A 6,787-nucleotide genomic window follows, 5' to 3' on the forward strand; every position below is an offset into this window, starting at 1 on the left:
CCCCGGTCACGTGATCGCCAGTATCCAATGGTTTAGGTACGGAAGGGACTAGGAGGGAGGTAGGGGAAGAGAGAAAGACTACACTGCATTGACCTTGGAATGGCAAGATACAAGTACAATTACATAAAAAACCCCACAGAGAACCTATTTACGCAGTACAAGAGAGACTTATGGGGGATATGTTTGGCTGTTTTTGTATTGTTTGTTTAAACGTCTTCGGATGAAGAAACTCTAATAAAAATAATTGATTAAAAAAAATCCGTCTGTGTGCATTCGGCCTAAGGCTGTGTTCACACCGGACGGAAATGCTGCGCAGTTGCTGCAGCAGAAATTTCCGTGGCAAGCTCCTCAGCGCTCCCCTCCTAGGACTTCGGCTGTCAGCGCACTCAATTACCTGATGCCCGGCAGACTATATGTTGATTTAATTATGCGGATATTAGGGATGTAATAAAACGGATTATACAATCTCAGTGTGTAGTCTGTACTATTCAATAGTGCATTTTTGGGCTGAAAGTCTATATTGGCTATGCATAAATATTGAATTTAATGGGTTTTGGGTCAACTTTATGCATTTGGGTGCGGACATGTTGTCAAATTACCAAAATATAGCGTGATGGATTGGATTTGGATATATTATGCTTCATTTGTTGACCCGATTCATATCTATTGGAGACGCATTGGACATTTTGCAACTTACGTGTTATTTACTCTTTCTGTAAAGTTGAGAGTTTTTTCTAGTCATCTGGGTGATGAACCTTTGATTTCCTCAATGTAGGATATAATATACCTTCATAGGGATGATTGATGTTTTATGCCATCAGTGTTCTGATTCCATGTTACAATGCATTGCATAAATTATATATATATATATCTTGCTTTGAGGACAATATGGTATGTGACCGTGATGGTAAGAGATTAACATACATGCAGGTTGATTTTTGTTATATGGCACTCATATGATCTAGCCCTTTCTGATTTCTTTATATTACCACTTTTGATGGTTAATAGCTTTAATGAACGGACAGATGATTTCTATTCAATTTCATTGGGATATCGCATTTACATGCGCTTTGTATAATATCTATTTACCAATGATACTGCCCAGTTGATTTTGTTTGTAGTCACATGATACTCATGTGATTTGGCGTGTGCTGACGTCAGTGATTGGTCATTGTGAAGATGGAGGACACCTGATGATATCGTGTGGAGTGGTGTAAATCCCGCGCATGCATGCTTGAGCCTAGGCACGCTGTGATTACCGATATCCTTTTGTTAACCCCGCTCCAGGTGACCAGCTGAGATGCTCCATTTGTTTTGATATACATCATGGTACTGCTTTGGCATACAGCTAGTTAAACATTGATAGATGATGATTGTTAGCACCTCACCTGCACACAGATGCTTTTTGTTTGTAATTTTAAATTTTTGTATATATATGTGTTATATAGTCTGTACTCACCAGGCATGATTAAGACCCATTGACGGGTCGAAACGTCGCTGGTGTTTTTTTTAACATGGAGGAATAAAGAATATAAAGCCTAATTGCATCTCATGCGGCCTGGATATTCAATATATTTTCTGGAGGAAGTCGTGGTCTTGATCCGGATCATACAGCTGGGCTTTGCACTATACTCTCCTTGCCTTGGAAGTCAGGCTTGTATAACACCAGGGGACCCTAGTGGTCTTCAATTGCTGCTGTTTATACTTATTTTGTCTACACCACCGTGAAGATTTGGTCACAGAATTTTCCAATTTCAGGTTATGTTCAGAGAAACAAATTATGCAAATTGATGCAGTTTTGGGTCAATCACATGATCTGAAAACATAATAAAAGGGGAAACCCAACTGGTGAAGCTAACTTTAGCGACGATGTCACATCCACAAAAACTGCATGTGTTGTTTTTTGTGTACGGATGAAGATTAAGAGGTGAAGATGTCGCTAAGACACTGTTGAGAGGCATTTCAACAAACAGACGAGGTTTCATCATAAGGCCGCATATAGCTGGTTGATCGTCATGTAATAACACGTCAGAAACTCACCGGATGCAAGAATCATGGGGCGAACTAAATGTGCATCACCATAGTGGGACTGGAGCACCGAGATGAACATCACAATACACATATCCTGCGTCATGCAGTAGCTGCTCCACAATCCGCTGCTGGTGACATTATACGGAGTATATGGACAGATTACTGCAGCATTTATGAACATTGCCCCAACACTTCACACTGCACCCCAACATTCAGCACCCTCCTATTTATTGGGCCTCTTCATCCACTTACCAAATCCCCCCACTCCATCTGCAAAACTAATGTACATATATGCTCTACCCTCTTGGCTTAAGCTTTCCAAACATGACTTATTTCCTGGACTACATGAAAATTTGTACCCCGTAGGCCACTCTCACACATGGCTTTGCCGGGATTTTACTTTTGTTTTCAGAGGCAGCATTCCTGCCTCCAACAGTGGCTTTAGCATACCCCATGATTGATGAAGTGCTCTAAATGCAAAAAATATAACAAACAGCGCTCGAAAATTGCAGTGGTGGAAAGCGCGGCGTTTAAGCGCGTCTGTGAGGGTCCATTGAAATCAATGGGAGCGTTATACCACGATTACCATGGGTGTTATTGAGCCTTTGCAATCTTTGCTTGTGTAGGAAAACAAAGTGTTCCTCAAAATGCTGAAAAGTAATGTTAAATTTGTACGTCTCCTAAATGGTTAAAAAAAACGAACGTTTTTCAAACGTGCGTCCAGAATAAAGTAACCTGATGGAAATATATATCTTAGCAAAAATTTGTACAGTATGTTTACACATATTTGAGATATTACACTTGAAAATGTAAAAAAAAATGACAATTTTTTCAAAATTTTCCCAATATTGGCATTTTTAAATAAATATACACAGCTTCTATTGGTCTATTTTTACCACCTAAATGAAGTACAATATGTGGCAAAAAAACAATGCCAGAATTACTTAGATATGCAAAGCCTTTACAGAGTTATATGTAAAGTGACACGTGTCAGATTTCCAAAATTTGGCTCCGCCACTAAGGCGCAAACAGGCTTCGTCACTAAGGGGTTAATGCATAATGTTCCCATGCATAATGCCAGACAGAGTGCCCCCATAAATGCCATCAATGACATTATGTGTAAAGTAGGATTATCCCTTTAAATGCAGTTTAATAAGCAGACACTAGAGGGAGGCACTGAGCCAACACAGTTACTACATACAGGACATAGCTGTGCCATCTATAGACATCAATGTCCTCCTCGTCTGCGTTTTTGCTTGGCATATGTAAACAAAAGGGATTATCATCCACTTTCCTTAACAGGGTTTCTTAACTGACATTTTTTAGTTTTTACACTTTTGTGTCTTCCTCCCCATTTTCAAAAAAACAACTTATTTATTTGCATTTTTGTAGGAAGAGTTGTTTCAATGGTATCACTTAATGCACCATTTAATGTACTGAAAAAATTTTGAAAATTTCTAAGTGGGCTGAAGTAGAAAAAAAACCCTCAATTTCGCCATTTTTCTTGGGGGATGGGGGTAGGTCTTGTTTTTACAGTAAACACCTTGCAACAAAAATGACATGTTGACTTTATTCTATCAGTATAATTACAACAATACCGAATGTACCCAATTTCCACGAAAATAAGACCTACCCTAATTTTTCAGGATTTTTGGGGAGGCTTGAAAAATAAGCCGCACTCTGAAAATAAGCCCTACCTGCATTACATTTTACAAAAAGGAACACATTACGTAGCAGATGCGGCCCAGGCTCCTCACGCTGCTCCCCGGAGCTCTGACGCGCTTCTTGCAGTCCTCAGATAATTTCTTGGTTACGGGATACATAAATCCCACCTCCAAGTTGCAATGCGATGGCTGTGATTGGTTCATTGAGCGCTGCATTGTAGTATAACAACACATCTCCTGAAAATAAGACCGTGTGTCTCTTTTAGGGCAAAAATTAATAAAAGACAGGGTGCTATTTTCGGGGAAACACGGTATGTAGTTTTTTTTGTTGGACTACTTTTAAAAAATAAAATATATATTTTTATAAAGGAAACTGTTTTCTGTCACCATCTCCTGACCACCATCCCTTCTTTATTTTTGTATCGATTCTGTTGTGTGAAGACTTCTTTTTTTGGGGGGGGACCTGTAGTTTCTATTGACACCATTGCAGTATGTACGGATTTTCTTTAACATTTTTTCTAGGACATAAGATGACAAAAAAGGCACTTCTGGTATGTTGTTTTGTCTCCGATGGTTTTCACCATGTGGGATGAATAATACACTCTTTGTGAAAAAGAGAATCAAACACCTACAATTAATTCAGGGAAAAGCAGCAATGCAGGACAGCAGAGTCTGGTGCAAAAAATAGTATTATGACATCCAGAGATGTATCTTTATTCCTCAAATATCGTAAAAAGTGTCGACGTTTCGGCTACCACTGTAGCCTTTGTAAAGCTCACAAAGGTCCTGGGTGGAGAGGGCCACAGCGTGCTTGGAAGGTGGGAGCCAGCAGCGGCATTAAGAACCTTTATCAATGTGGCCTAAGAAGGCCAGCACCCACCCCTGCTGGCGGGATGTGAGTAAGAAATCACCGGCGGCTTACCCATAATCCCCATTCATACCGCAGCAGGAAGCAGGAAGCAAACAGCAGTAGCGGAATAAACAATGGCAGCGACGCAAACTACAGCAGGACAGGGGATACCACAGCGCACCGTACCCACAAACCCCCTTAACAGCGCGGGCGACAGCGCGGAGCACAGTACTGCTGCACAGGGGAATCACACAGCACCCCAGCATGTTCAGGTACATGAAACAAGGCTCCACCAATTTGCCAGGATACAGCGGCGACTTCATGTCACTGACAGCCAGATAACAGGGGCCAGCACTGCGCCAGGGAACATACAGGGATTGCGCATCACAGACCTCTGCACCTTCCAGGACCTAGGGATCTTCTACCAATCAGGAGCTAGGGGTGTGCCAGGGGGTTCCTCCATGGAAGCCTTATCAAACCCCTACCTTCTGGTGGCGTCAAGATACACTAACACCTAGACCACCAATATAGAGGATCATCTGATTGTCCGACAGACTAATGCTCGGCCACACACAATAAGATTGTTATAGGAATGTCTCCACAACATTGCCACACTTCTGTGGCCTGTCCGGTCACAAGATTTACCGCCAATAGAACATGTATGGCCCCATCTGAGTTACCAACTTTGGCAGTGTACGGGATTGCATGATCTAGAACCTCAGTTACAGCAAATGTGGACCAATATGCTGCTGGATACCATACTGCACCTATATGCCTCCATGCCCACACATATCACATCTTGTATCCAAGCTAGAGGCTGTACAACAGGGACCAAAGCCTCAATGCCTGCCCGTATCACTTCTTATCCAAGCTAGAGGCGGTCTAACAGGGTACTAGCGCCTCCATGCTCACCTGTACCACATCTTAAATACAAGCTAGAGGCGACCCAACAGGGTACTAGAGCCTCCATGCTCATCTGTATCACATCTTACATAGAAGCTAGAGACGGTACAGCAGGGTACTAGAGCCTCCATGCCCACCCGTACCACATCTTGTATCCAAACTAGAGAGGGTACAGCAGGGTACTAGCGCATCCATGCCCGCCCATGTCACATCTTTTATCCAAGCTAGAGGTGGTACAACAGGGTACTAGAGCCTCCATGCCCACCCATGTCACATCTTGTATCCAAGCTAGAGGTGGTACAACAGGGTACTAGAGCATCCATGCCCGCCCATGTCACATCTTGTATCCAAGCTAGAGGCAGTAGAACAGGGTCCTAGAGCCCTGCTGTCCGCCCGTATCACATCTTGTATCCAAGCTAGAAGTGATACAACAGGGTTCTAATGCCTCCATGACTGCCCGTATCACATCTTGTATGCAAGCTAGAAAAGGTACAGCAGGGTCCTAGAGCCTCCATGCTCACCTGTATCACATCTTACATCCAAGCTAGAGATGGTACAGCAGGGTCCTAGAGCCTCCATGCTCACCTGTATCACATCTTACATCCAAGCTAGAGGCGGTACAACAGGGTACTAGAGCCTCCATAGCCCCCCAATAACATCTTACATCCAAGCTAGAGGCGGTACAGCAGGGTCCTAGAGCCTTCATGCTCACCTGTATCACATCTTACATCCAAGCTAGAGACAGTACGGCAGGGTACTAGAGCCTCCATGCTCACCTGTATCACATCTTACATACAAGCTAGAGAGGGTACATCACGGTACTAGAGCCTCCATACCCACCTTTATCACATGTATCCAAGCTAGAGGCAGTACAACAGGGTCCTAGAGCCCTCCTGTCCGCCCGTATCACATCTTGTATTCAAGCTAGAAGCGATACAACAGGGTACTAATGCCTCCATGACTGCCCGTATCACATCTTGTATGCAAGCTAGAAACGGTACAGCAGGGTACTGGAGCCTCTGTGCCACCCATATCACATGTTACATCCAAGCTAGAGACGATACAACAGGGTCCTAGAGCCTCCATGCCTACCCATATCACATCTTGTATCCAAGCTAGAGAAGATACAACAGGGTCCTAGAGCCTCCATGCCACCCATATCACATCTTACATCCAAGCTAGAGACGATACAACAGGGTCCTAGAGCCTCCATGCCCGCCTGTAACACATCTTACGTCCAAGCTAGAGACGATACAACAGGGTCCTAGAGCCTCCATGCCCACCTGTAACACATCTTACATCCAAGCATTACAATAATTACAATTACAATCCAATACAT

The sequence above is a fragment of the Eleutherodactylus coqui genome, chromosome 1 (genome assembly GCF_035609145.1).
Source record: "Eleutherodactylus coqui strain aEleCoq1 chromosome 1, aEleCoq1.hap1, whole genome shotgun sequence".
NCBI classification, from domain to species: Eukaryota; Metazoa; Chordata; class Amphibia; order Anura; family Eleutherodactylidae; genus Eleutherodactylus; species Eleutherodactylus coqui.